The sequence below is a fragment of the Varroa destructor genome, unplaced genomic scaffold (assembly GCF_002443255.2).
Source record: "Varroa destructor unplaced genomic scaffold, Vdes_3.0 BEIS01000003.1, whole genome shotgun sequence".
NCBI classification, from domain to species: Eukaryota; Metazoa; Arthropoda; class Arachnida; order Mesostigmata; family Varroidae; genus Varroa; species Varroa destructor.
In genome coordinates, this window is record NW_019211456.1 from 28,547,820 (window position 1) to 28,562,380 (window position 14,561).

A 14,561-nucleotide genomic window follows, 5' to 3' on the forward strand; every position below is an offset into this window, starting at 1 on the left:
AAAGTCGCGACCAATATTCTCGATTGGGTTATTTTTTGTGAAATGTTTTACTGTAGCTGATACGAAACCAAACGTGAAGCTAGGTATATCTCATCAGATAATTCCGCTTGAAATGACTTGCTTTGACTGAAGGTTATTCAGGGTCATAATTTTCCTATTCAAATAGCTCTGGTAAAATTTATACTCATGTGCAAATACGTAGTAAATGATACTTTATTATTAGGAAAATTAATATTCTACATTAGTTTATAATTCATATCACCAGTTTGTCGAATGTCAATGACGTAGTTATTCTCTTTCCATAAAAATTAGTAAACAGTTACTTGATACAACATTAATATATGTAGTGCTTTATTGACAAACTTTGTCGCACAATATCGTGTGATACACAAAAATGTGAGAACACCTTCATATATAAAAGCATCAGTTCATCTATATTGTTTAAATTGAATATTTTTGTTGCTTAAATGAAAGGTTATTGTTTCCATCCATTCCCCGGTATTTTATTTCCACAAGATTTTATAATGTCGCCTAGACCTTTACATGTTCTTGCCAATGCTTGTCAAAAGCTGACGTTATCTGATTTGAATCGAGCGCTAACGGGGAAGGCTAGCTTGTATTTTAACTGGTGAACCGTTCTTAGCCTCTTAAATGATGGCAATGATTTTAGGGTGCATACAAGTGGATTCGAGGATAGCAAGGATATCCACTGTTCTGGCTCTTTTGGAGTCACACAGGTTGATGAGAGTGCGCATATAGCTCAGTAAATAAGACTGAGCACTAACTTAATGCAGGTAGCGTTGAAACGATCAACAATCTGACAGTAACAGTCGTAGTCAGGACTGCGCAGGGGTAACTTTCGGTGAATAGATGCGGTCTGTTCCAAAATCTTAACTATTTGAGTGACCTGCCAGGGTAAGAATAGACATAAGCGGTCATTAGGTCAATGCTCTTTTATTTTGATCGCTGAATATAGAGTCCTAGCTGCGTTGGTTCTATTGTGTTCGTATAAAAGGACGTACAATAAGTTGTTGATCTTCAATCTGGAGTGGATATAAAATGTAACTATGAATAATGGCAACATTTACCTACCTTGTTCTTGAGGGACATCCTGGTGCGAAAAAGGTAACTGAGGACCTTTTTTGCAGCTGAGTTCGAGTATTTTCATCGTAGGTATTTTGAATCTTACACCTCGGGATGGCAATGGAAATGTCCCGTGCTTTGGTAGGGTCAAGGTGGGCACGCGGCAATCGGCGGGGCGGAGAAATTTTGTAGCCCTAGAATACGCCGCATATGATGAAGCGGTAGAAAACGGAGAAATATAAAGAAAAGAATTCACTAATTCTTTGTCTGTTTTAATATGTAGTATAGCTAGGCTTGTTTCGGAGCTGAATCGACTCTTCATTACCCAAATTCCTACTAGGCTACACGATGACCTTTCAAAAGAATCGAGGTAACTTTTCTTGTCTTATCACTCCGAAGTATCGACCTGGAACTGCAAGAGAGGCAAGATGGCACCAATAGTAAGGTAGTAAGTTTCCATATTCATGCACAGTTGAGGTTGTAGTCTCTCTCTTGACAAGGGTCAACAGTTTGAAAATTTTTGCTGGGCAAGTCCTCGGAGTTACACAAGCCCTCAGAGTCCTACAAGTACGTCATCGATGTTTCATGGATTATCATAGATTCATTCTACAATCGCGCACAATATTTGTAAATTAATACTATTTATTGTTGTCGCTGTTTGTTTGAGCTTTGTTATGAAACCTTCAATGCAGATTTAATTACATTGTTTTTGATTATGCTTCTCTGTAACTTCATCCCCTTGATGAAGTAGACATCACCAAGGTAAGTCTGACGGACATCGTCGTAGTAACAAGCGTACGACCTCTAATCAGGGAACGACGCGGTAGTAGCAAACACGTTAATATTGTTAGGCAAAAAACCAGAAAAGCATTCTTAGTAGCCTCCATGTAGAAGACGAGGCAGGTGAAACGCTTGTTAGTGTTTATGTGTACAAGAGTTTTTATAAGTTCTGTAAGTATCCATGAAAAAAATGTTAGCGAAATCGTAATGGAAGTTAGATTATTTACCGTAGTTCGGTATAAATATATAAGTGATAGAGGGGGGATAAATAGTTGTAGAAGGTCGCGTTTGTAGGTACCGGCAGCAATTACATTGCAACTAAGACCACCTCATAGCACATTAATCCTCTAATCACTGTAATAGTTTGAATGACATTATTGCTTGAAGGGTTTTTCTTCTCTATTATATAAAGTTATAACCGCGTGCTAGATCGGCTGCTGAAGGCGGTGCACTAAGACCCTCAGTCCATTTGGGTGCCAACGAGTACTGCGCTGTATTGTTGGCCTTTATATCGCATTGAGAGTTATCTGAAACGCTCTGATACATTTATCTTTATCTACAGTTTACAGCGTAGCTTGAGCTTTGGGTGCACTTATATAGGCAGAGCCGTTGCGTCGGAGGGACGCAAACACAAGGCTGTGATGGCTGCACCGTCTGTTGGTGTTTAAAGTAACACGAACATTTTATTATTAGCCTAAAAATGCTCTCATCTTCAGATCTCGTATGCGTCATCACGCACGTAATGTTTATATTATATATATATATATACGTTATAAGTGTTTTATGTGCTGTAGTAGTAGTTGTTGTTTTTGCTGGAGCTGTGTTTGACGTTATGTCATTTTCCTGACGATTAGATTTCTTTCGCTACCTTCCAGCATGTTATTGTCTTTTTTCCACGTACGGTTCGCATGTATAAACCGATATATGTTTAAAAAAAATTCTTACATAGCCCGTGCAATAAAATATTGTTTCAAATAGTGTAAGCTTACAGAAAACGCTTTTTTCGAAATACTGTTGCGATCGCTTCACCGAATTATAAAATGTTATTTTAAGATTAAGCTTTAAGGTGTGTGTCCCATTTTTCAGCAAAGAACAATTTTGATAGCTTGTAAAATGAAAAACATATGTAATCTCAACAGACGAACTATGTAGAAAAATCAGGGCTACTTAAAGCATAAAATATACCGAAATAAATCGTATTTTTTGTAGATACTCTTTTAAAGGTATTAATCGGGTTGGGGCTTTTGTCTTGTGTCTCTGCGGGCTTTTTTAATGTATCTCCTGTTCTTAATAAAGGGTCAATATTGTTCTCTCTTTTGAAATATTATCGAAGCCGTAATTGAAAGTAAGTTTTTGACCTGAAAAAAACAATGGCAGTGGTTTGAAGCCATCTTCCAACGACATAATGCGAAATGATTGCTAAGCACATAATAGCTTGCTCTAGAGCAGACGTTTAAAGCTCTATGCATAAAAACCTGAGGACTATGTGCTGATCTGAGTCGGTCGTTATTAATAGAAGCATTGCCATTTTCCATAGAATCCATCGACTTCTTGAAGGTGTCGATATTATATTATTAGTCAAGCTGCTTGGATGCAAATTTCAGGTTTTTCAGACTGCAGTTCCTCAAACAGGATAGCATTTTGATTCGCCTAAACCTAGTACGTGCTTCTCAGGTTCTTGAGGACGACATTTCCCATTATATTAGTTAATGGCCATGTATGTTATTTTTTTCCAGCTTGAATGATAAGAAGCAGCGAGCGTCTCATATCAGCAATTACACAAGAATGAATGTACTGAAATTTTACGATGAAATCCAGTGCTTTGCAGGTGCACAGTATAATCACACGTTCAGACAAAATTTATGGGCACACGTGGCGTCTTGTACAACCTCTGAGAGTCGGTCTATTAATTTTTTAAGCTTTTTTGTATTGCCAGGAAGTACGTTTATTGGCATCCACATTCAATATAATGCTAAAACAGAAATGTCATTAGGTAGTATGATATGCATATTTTTAGAACGGCTCAGAAACTGATCGATGCTCGTGTTTCATTGAATGAAGGTTAATTTGAACTTCTGTTCATTCGTTGTTTTTGATCCTTGAACGTCCTAAATGGTTAGTCCAGTAAGCCTAAAGGAGTAGATTTGAACTACATAAGAAAAAGCGGTGGAAGAAACCACGCTGTTTATTTTATACCATTATATATTATTGTATATATTCTACATTAAAAAACAGCTAATATTGCACGGTTCTGCATTGTAGTTAATTGAATAGCATAATATGGGTAAACAATGACGATGCATCACACATCAAATCGTTCCGGCCTGTGTCATAATCGCTTTTTAGTTTTATTATATTATATAAACTATTCTTACTGCATTATTGTAGGCATTAATGAACGTCACTAATTGAATATGGGAGTTCTATGGAAAATATATTAATAAGTTGATAAGAATATCAAATTAATACATTAAACTAATGTATAGCTCATTAGGAAAATGCTCTTCTTTGTTCCCTGAAGTGTTATACTCTTTCAGTCTAGTTCCACTTTGCTTTCTTATGATGAAATTATTTATTTCAGTGTACCCCCATTTCTCAATAATTAGATAGTGTGTCGCGTGTTTCAATGGCGCATAGTAATCCCACAATAAAAAAGCAATATAAAAGACACAAACATAACTATGTGCAGCGTAAGTATGTTTACTCAAGTTAGTTGCTCCATTATATGGCCACTTATTAACAACTGCAAAAATATGATCTAAATTACTTCCAATCGAGTCAGATATATGCACTGTAATTTTTCGGGCCTTCAAATTTTCAACCGACATCGAAGCTCGTTATGATATTCTACTTTCAATTTACATTTTTAAGCCAAGTGCTAATCGTGGGCTGCATTGCTTTACCAGGCAATCGTTGCCGTCATTAGCATTACAATTAAAGGATTATGATATTCAAGACATATGTCTCAGCCCTATAATACAGAGGATTATCCATCCGCCGCACGTCAATACCAGTGGTAGCCCTTAGGACGACTATGGCTACCGTAACAAGCAGATCGGTAGCTAGCAATTAAAGGATAACTGGCTGCCCAGAGTTTTACTCTTTGGATACAAACAATTCAAAAATATTTCATCATGCATTTTTAGATAAAATGCAAAGTAAATTTTCTCATTGATTTTGGCCATGCTTCTACTACAGTGAAACCAATATTTCTCGGCAATATTTGCATATAAACATTATCAGGTTTGCTTTGATAACATAGTCGAGGTAGTACTAAGCAAATGTAACATTCAATTCAAGCAATAACCTTTTGTGAACGAGATGAAAACCTGAAATTTAACGACCAACTCAAATAAATCTTCCTGATTTTAAGTGTTTTAGGTCTGCTATAGCTAATCATTTAGCTTAATTTACCCTTAAAAGTCCGGCTGAACAATCGAAACATAATAAACTGTATTTCATAAGTAATTTCAAATAGAATTATAAAATCGTTGTAAAGGCGTATTTAGGTAGTCCCTCCATTGAACTAAGGGTGAAAATAAATTAATATTAGAACACTGGTGTAGAACAAATACGTTTTCTGAGCACCGAACCTTGTGTTGAATTGATTTATCGCTATAATTAGAAATTCCTATGTATGGGTCGCTCATGCCCAGATATCTGAGCTACGTACATATAAACCTTGTTGATTCCAGAAGTTCTGATGCTACTTTTGTGCATGAAATTGTGTACGTTTAAAAATACATGTAACATTTGGAGGTAATGGCATAAAAAATCGTTTACCTTAAATGGTTGCGTATGGATATATTAGTTTAATGTTACACTTACCTGGAAAACCTTATTTGGCTACTTTACAGCAAATAACCTACCAGCTAATTCTCAGAAGCTAACGCTATCGAAGCCTCTTCCTTTTTTATTCAGTCGCAAGACCCTGTTCATCAGAATCACTTTTGACATGACTCGACGAATTATTTAAAACAAATATAGTTTATCTTTTAAAATAAGGTACACTTCAAGTATTCTTCTCGAAAACATTGTTAAAATATCTTGTTAAAAAACTAAACATATTATTTCAGTTTATCTTTTCAATGATAAATCCTGTGCATCGTCGATCAGGTCTGATTTATAGTTTAAAGATCTTATTTATAGGGTCTTCTGAAGATTTCGTATATATGGGATCAAACAAAGGCATCGCATGACACTTTTTTTAGGTATTCAAGGAGCTATATAGTACGCGATATAAACTAGTAGCATCTAAAGATTTTGTAGGTCTTTCTTCATAATACAAGACCACTATTGAGTATTAAAAAGCATGGCATGACCGTTCGGAGCCGTCACAGACCATAAACATATTTGAGATACTGAAAGTGTGGTTCTACTCTGACTATAGCAACAAAATAATCTACTAATCTTTCTTTCATCTATCAACAAATTTACTGATCCCATCTAATCAGAAACTTTTCATGTGTAGTTCGACACTGAGTGATTTTTGGCCTGTGTATAAGGTTTTTTTCTGCTAAATTATCTTAGTCACGAGATTTCATCGGGCCATGCATAAATCTAAAAACCTGCTTATTTTACTCGAGTTTTTTTTTAGTGTATAAGGTCCTTCTAGACTTACGCAACTCAGATTCCTGTTAGGACGGAGATCTGCTGTTACCCTGGGCTTAGGCGTTTCTCCCTGATGTACCCACTCTTTTTTCTGCTTATATTAACCTAGAAGGCGCCATTATTGAATTTTAGTTGAATTTGTAATGAACTAATTGAAGGTGTGCATTACAGGAGGAACATTAAACATTCATTCAGTTATAGATCTTGAGTTATAAACATTTAAAACTTATAACTTTTATAGTCTTCCAAAAAATAAGTAGAAAAAAAAAACAAAATCAAAGATGATATAATTCAAAGAATTCAAACTAGAAGGAATATTTTACGTTCTATGAAAGTCAAAATAATTTTAATACTGACGAAGCTTTCCTTCCGGACCCTAAAAGTTGAGGAAAACCTGCTATATTTACCCTGTAAATATCAGTGAAGAATAAATCCTTAAAAATTTTATATTAAAAGAATAATCCAATATATCCAAGAAAATTATAAGATCAATGGATAATACCAGCAATAATGACTAATTCTGCTCCCATTATTAAAACATAATGACAATGAGCGACAATGCATTGTCTTCAAAATTGTGTTAATTGAAGACTAATTAATTAACATCAAGCTTTGAATACTCTCTTCAGATATGTGCCCAAACCTCGTGGGATAACTATTTCGAGCTACTTCAACACTCTTTTAAGCTTGATAAAAAATCGAACAGTTCAAGCGTGAAAAATGCATGGCGTATGGATAGATGTACGGCGGAAAGGTAAAGTACAAAAGCAACAATAAAAAACAAGCTCTTACTTGTATACCAACCTAAGAACAAGTTGTAATAGAAAATAAAATACAGAAGAGCTATATAAACTTAGCTTAAAAAATTTCAGCTACTGTAAAAATCTATAGCGCTAGATACTCAACCTTTTAGTAAGGAATGAATAATAATGATAAAAACGGCATACTAAAACTAAAAAAATAGTGAAGAAAATAATAATAGTTTACGTACCTTTCAAAGAGTTTCGCCTTGCTCGACAACTGGGCATTTTGGGCTTATTTTTGCGCACAGTGAGACTGTACGTAATGAGAACCTTATTTCAGAAAGCTTACTGATTTTGTGATCTTTTTTTGATGTGTAGCTAAGTCTAGCCGTCTGCGCTATTAATTGTGTCGAAGTTGCTGTGCAAACTGGAAGGTATTGTACTACGGAGTTATGGATTTTATTGAATGGTATTGTAGCATTCTACTCTAAATCAAAAGACATCTTGAAGCGAATTTTTTGCAGTAAATTAGAGGATCTTGAAGTTATGGCAAACAATGGAAGATATCTTGAAATTACGCAGTAAATTAGCGGATATTGAAATGCCCTGATATTAACTGAAGGATATCCTGGAGTTATGGCGTAAATGGGGCAGTTTATTAGGGCATCATAGTGTAAACCGGCAAATGTCTTGTTGCAGTGTACAGATTGAGATATCACGGGTAAGTGGCGTAGATCGGATAATATTTTGAAATTGTGGTATAAATGTGAAGGTGTAGGATAGAGGCATATATTGAAAGGTAGAGACAATGACTCGTTGCGGTTACATTTACATTAATATTTCGTTTGAAAAATTTCCTAGAAGTCAGGTTTTTTTTAGCGTTCTTTCGATTTGTTTTGTGTGAACAAGTCCTTTTCTGTGATATAATATTTCATTGTAAGGATTCATTCATAATATCGATAATAATCTTTGAAAGAATACTTCTTTGATGTAGCATCAATGGCTTGGTCCTACTAGATCGTCTACTATATACTATCGAAGCTATGAATCAGTGTAATAACCATATGTCATGGTAACTAACCGCTGGCCACCGCAGAAATTTTAACAAGATACGGCTGCATGTTCAGAGTTACTATGGCAACGTACGTAAAAGATGCGTGTGAGCCACTCAAATCACTTCTTTTTTAGAATCGAGACTGAAGATGCCAAGGCGTGACAGAAAATCGATCCAAAAAAGCATAGGATCACATGTCCTAAACTCGTAATGGATTACGCCCCTAAAGTTAGGGAAAAGTTCCTGAAGAAAAATGGTCAGTTCACTTACAGCTTTCAAAAGGTTGTATGCTCAGACAAAAAAGGCCTACTAAAGTGAATCGCAATCGTACATTAGGGTCAGGAGTGTTTAGATGTATTTGTTGCCACTTAATGTAAATATGTGCTTGATTTGTTGCTTACCTATTCGAGCAAGAATAGTTTCATGGAGCAAAAGTTTTACTCTTGTAAGTCACGACGTTTTTCTCAGTTATGCCGAATCATATGCCTGCTGAACTCCTAATATCGCTCGTACTTGCCGTTAATCTTAATAAAGATTTTCATCGAAATAAGACGATCAAAGATCCATTAAGTAAACTGATGCAAAATTTGACATGAGAAACTGCAGTGTTATCCAACTGTAATTGCAACTCACTGTACGAGTACCTTTCTGACTTTAAACTAATCGTGCGCGGTGATTTTATGGTAATAATTATTTTGCTTAGTAATATTTTATTTATTTATCCAATGCTACTATATGTACAATCATGTTATGTGGCACGTCAGATAGTAATGTAGAATTCTTTTAATTTGATAATTTTTGCTTCGGTAAACCATAAAGTTGGAATAAAACGCCTACGTCGAATGCCTGCATTTTCGTGTTCTGTATTAATCAATAATAATTCGGGTAATTTTTTACGTTTTCGAAAAACAAGTAAAAAGCTTTTTTGAATCTAACAGAACAAGTTTTTCGTGAATCAATCAACAATTGTTTTTAATTGAAATTAAGCAATTTTTTTTCTAAACACTTAAGATATTTTTTTCTAGAATTTTTTAATTCTAGTAAGTGTACAGGCAAGGGAAAGAACTGTGCACAGGTCAATTTAAACTGGAAAGGGAATTCTCGTCGACAACCGTAAGTCAAATCGCTGCCGCTAATACCTGAACGAGAAGCCTAAAAATTCGAACAGTTTGAAACTTAAAGTTATAAAACTAAGTCGGACGCTCATTATTTTTTGCTATGATTTGCAAAGATCATCAAGTAGAGTATTATTTGTCTTTTGAAAGAGACATTACTGGCCTTTCAGGCATCATACCTGCAATAACTCAAGTATACCTAGTCATTCCGGGATAGCTAAAGATACATACCTATCTTGGAATTTCGTTGCTTGATTTTGGTATGCGTCACCAGTTCTCCTAACTTATCGATTAAATTAAACGTAGCTGCTATCGATAAAATTTTATTTAACTCTATACTGTACAAAATATTCATGTCGGTCTGGTTCTGAAAAATAACAATTTTAGTTAACAACTTAGTGCAAGTTGGCCAAAGTAAGAGTTATCTTAGTTCTATAATACCATGACTTGGGCACGTATATATTACTGTCCAACTTAAAATTGTCACTTATTTCAGCAATGTAGAGCCCTAGTCTATACTCTTATTTCAAAAGCTAAGCTTCCTGCACGTTGTTAATGTTATTTCTGCCGAGAAACATCGATATTGGGAAATAGTTCGCCAAATATAGATAGCGCAAAGATTCTTCGAGTCAAGTCGTCCTTCCGTGTTTTTTTCTATGCAAATACATATTGGTGCATCGTACAGATGCAAATGTCTATAATGGGGACTTTAAAAATATCAAGACAAGAATCTCGCCCTAAGCTATACACAGTAAATCATGATCAAATTATTATTATCGGCTAGCTAATGCCATGGCTTTAGATGGCATTGCAAAAGACCTGGAATTAGACATTCGAAATACGGTTTGCTCTAGTATATATGCTGGGCACACTTACTGAATGAACTGGGTTGAGTTTTCCGTTGCTCTGGGTTGCCTAACGAAGACGCACACGGAGGCTAGTGCACGAAGAGAATTACATCATACAAAGGTAGCATGATCGATAACGCACAGATTCATCATTAATAAGTTCAAGTTATAAACGATTCGTTACATCAGATCGGCTGTGCCAGTCTTGGCCATAGTTCATTTGATTGAACGAATGTCGCCTTTTTCTGATTTTATACTGCACAATGCGGATTCAGCTAAAAGAATTGTTGCGTGCGTCCGTTCCCGACCGTATTTGCATTGACGTTTCTATGTAATTTCCTTTAGAGTGTTACAGGTTTTTTTATAGTTATTATTTTTTTTCTTTATTTATAGTTAACCACTATTGGTTACTCCAAACATTTTATTACTTCTTCTATTTTAATTCGGTCGTTTATACATAGTGTGTAACTAACATCGTAATGAATATATCGGGCCTATCGTACGTATTTTTTTTACCTACCTGCATTTACCGACTAGCGCTTCGCTGGTGGCTGACATTTTAAGTAGGTCAATATTTTGCTTGTCTTCTTCGGTTTGCTGGGACATGTATCATTGAAGGTCTGGTTGATTTGGTTATGAGATTTGTTCGACTCAGACGTTGTCTCCTAGTCCATCTTCGCGGTTCGCCCTCGATGGTAGTTACGGTGGGTGCGACGGCGAGAGCTTCTAAAATAAGATAGACGTTCACTAACCGATAACGTGACGGGTTCATTTAGTCACGCGACTAGGAGATCATGACTGTAAATGTAGTACTCAATGATATCAGAAAGGAATCCCGCGTAGGCCGTCTATTGGCATATGTGGAAAGTGTTTTTGCATAAATCTGAAAAGCCAGAACAGCCTTATTTAAGTGTTGAGACATTACGTCGTGCGCTTCGAAGATAACTGGATTCACTCAGAACGTCTTGCACGTACGTAAATTACGTTTCTCATAATTCACTAAAACTAGACTTATGTCTTCGTCAGTTCTCAAGTGAACAAGCTAAAATCACTATGCGATTATACACAAATGGGTAGCACTATCCCCAAATATGAAGAATATAACCGTTTAAGACTAACCAGTAGCAACGATCATTAAAAAATGAAGGAAGACTTTTTTGAGGAGGAATAATTTTTCATTTTTCAATTATGGTAGCAATGATGGTTCACACTATCATTTTTTTGGTTCCATACAATGTTCAGTGCTTATATGGCCAACCTGACGGTTAGGCGAATGTTCAGAAATTCCTAAAGCCAGCATGCTTCCATATGCGTGTTATGAAAATCGACCACATTACACAAAAAGGCAGGAGCTAGCGTTGTGCCGTATTTAGATAAGCAGTCTGTTTTTGTGCATATGACGAATACCAAATACCTTCTCTAGATTGTAAATCCAATATGACAGCTAGTAAAGGTGGGTAAAAATGCGGTAATAATCATTGCAGTGCCGTATTAGAATGCGTCGATACATTTGGCAGACGATTTAACCTAATATCAGTATTCCTAATCAGGTAGGCTTTTGGGTTATAGATTTTCAGCTATGTGGATGTCGGAGCGCTGTCTCCGAGTGACAAGTTATTTCCTTTTCTTGTTTATGACACACTTTTTTGTTCTGAATAACTCAAATCGCCGTAGACGTGTTAATGGGCCGTATATACTTGTCAATTGGAAGATCACGATTCAGGCGAAAACAATGATTAAAAATCATCTGGCAGTAGCTCTAACAGGTATAAATAACGCTGTAGCCACGCTTGGAGTGACGCCGGGTCCAAAAAAAGGGATCACCTTTGAATGAAGGCCGTTTTCTAGTTACTTTTCGTAGGAAGTAGAACGTCACGGAAAGGATGCGCCCCAATGACGTGCTCTGCATTGGTCTGTTGTGTTTTCTCTCAGCTCAAGTTTGCGTTGGAAGCAATGGACAACCACTTTCGAAGACATCCGAGTTTTCTGGCGTGCAACAAACACTGTTCGGTAATATGCTACCTTATAATGTTATCTTTAATATGCAAGTGATAGTTTAAAAATTAGACTACCAGAGAATTTTTATAAACATGTTAATAATACCTAACCCTTAGTTTGTGCCCTACTCTACTGCAAAGCGATAGCGTGACGTCTTCATAGTTTAGGTGGTAGATTAGACGCTCTCCAATCTGCCGCCATTAAGCAAGTGCGAGATATGCGATAAGATTCGAGTATCAACAGAAGTACTTGAACATAGGAGAACACCAACGGGAGTAGTAGTATAACGGTAGCAAATAAAAGTATTTTTTTTTAATACAGTATTTGTATATCGTGGGCGGATAGCTATCACTGGTTTAGCCAATGAGTTAATTTTTATCATAAAATAGCTAGTTTGATCAAGAGAACTGTCGACATTTTTGTCTCATTTGTGTATCGTTGAAGCATTTTATTCTTAGAATCTTACCGAAATATTTTAACCATTATCAGGGTAAAATTAAGGTTACCTCACGTAAAGCGTACAATCCAACCAATACGTATTTCGAATGGGTAAACATTCATTTATGATTACAGCTTTAACATTTTTCCAAGTGAATGGTAAAGCAAGCAGATCAACGTGTTAGGCGATTTGTGCACTAACAACCTCCTAGATAGGGAGTCCAATGCCACAAAAAAAAGACATCTTTATGCCTTTCCATTCAATCTTAATTAATGCTAAGATAACAGTCGATTCATGTCTAACAATACTTAATGTAGTATTATGAACAAAACTGAGTAGGCAGCTTACGGAAAGATCCGTTGTGTTTATTCCTGTCAAAATACCAGTAAAAACGCCAGCAGCGTTGTGCTATCGCTTGCGCTTGTTTCGAAGTTCTTCCCAAGTCACCCGGTATAGATTAAATAGAACTTGAGTGCGTACATATAACAACAATAACAATGTACATTGTACACAGGTCCCATTGTGACATCATCCGATACTCCATTGCAACGACAGTCGAGTAATGGACATGTGCGAATCAGACCCTGGACGGGTATTGTGAAAACTGTCGTCAAGACGTTCTTCGTGACAGGAATCATAGCCGCTGTAGTAGAGTACTTCATGCCGTTTGTGGGCAAGCACGTGTCGGTCTTAACCCCGCATTGGTAACTAGTTTACGGGACGAATCGGTAGCAATTTGTGAACTAACTGATGAAAATCAATCACTTCGTCGTAGTGAATATTGATAATAAATGAGGCGTTATGTTATGAAGGATATGCTTTTTAACTTTTGAGGTTTAGTGAATATCTGTCTATCAATACCTATTTAGTGTCCGCTTTCTTTTATATCCGACATTGAATCTAGAAGAAAACATGCAGTGTTCCTTAGAGGATATATTTTGTAGTCTATTCTAGAGTGTGCAAGCACCACATTATTCTTGCATCGCGACGGCTTTGCGAAATTAAGTATGTCAGAAAAAAGAATTTGTCGTTTCCGTTCGGTTCCATGTCTCCATATTAGATATGCATTACAACGCGGCCACACACAAATATACATTGAATTAATATTAAAATTAAGGCCAAAAAGTATTACTGCTGGTTAGTCTATTTTGCTATTGAGCCTAATATATTCTACGTCCAAGACAGAGGCTGCTAGTTTTAACAGCGCAAATCAACCTTAAATGCGGATCGAAAGGTTATTATTGACAATGAGTACCACAAATCGCGACATCGATTCAATATACTCGCTGCGAGTAGACTCCCTCGTTGTAAATGGGCCTAAAGATTTTAAGAGTGCTCGATTTGAAGCCAGTGAATATCATTTGCACGCCTAAATGCGCGATAATTCAGGTAGAAGGTAATTTTTCTCAGTCTTTTCATAGACATGATTAATGAAGGGAGCAATTTTTATAAACTGTTGCCCAGTTTCTCATAACACTATCTTAAAACCCTGTAAATGTTTATTACTATCGTTATTACTCCCTGGGTATCTTATAATGCGAGCAATATGGTATTTTCCAACAGAAAAAGATTCTTTATTCAACTTAACATAAAAGTTCTCTGCTTTAGATAAATATAAGACATAATCGATTGACATATAGTAACTATTGTCCACAGTCTTAACATTTGCTATTTAAGCGTGTATTACTGCAATAGCTACTATGGTAGTTACGACTAGTTTTTCAAGGATAACACGGCAATATCGATGCCTTTGATGAATTAATAAATCTGCGACTTCCGTATGCTTGACATATACGTCTGTTGTATTTTTGCCAGTAGACCGGCGACACATAACGAACAGATTTTTCTTTCAAATTTTGCCTCCGGTGTTGCCGTTAACCTTTCAGCATG

At 36.1% G+C, this 14,561-nt stretch overlaps 1 long non-coding RNA gene and 1 pseudogene across 7 annotated transcripts; one reads left to right on the plus strand and one right to left on the minus strand.

Annotated features, from left to right (window-relative positions):
• Nucleotides 1-323: 323 nt before the first annotated feature.
• Nucleotides 324-10,904, minus strand: LOC147756770 (uncharacterized; annotated as a pseudogene). The gene is made up of 3 exons (XR_015324082.1): nt 10,755-10,904; nt 1,093-1,277; nt 324-907 (listed from the first exon to the last, which is right to left on the minus strand). The product of XR_015324082.1 is annotated as an uncharacterized LOC147756770 (transcript).
• A 126-nt stretch (nt 10,905-11,030) lies between these two features.
• On the plus strand, nt 11,031-13,482 carry LOC147756771 (uncharacterized). 6 transcript variants are annotated; one of them, XR_015324078.1, is made up of 3 exons: nt 11,031-11,205; nt 11,989-12,244; nt 13,186-13,482. It is a non-coding gene; the product is annotated as an uncharacterized LOC147756771 (long non-coding RNA). The 6 variants fall into 6 exon arrangements; XR_015324076.1 differs by having other exon boundaries at nt 11,992-12,244; XR_015324079.1 differs by having other exon boundaries at nt 12,019-12,244.
• The last annotated feature ends 1,079 nt before the right edge of the window (nt 13,483-14,561 follow it).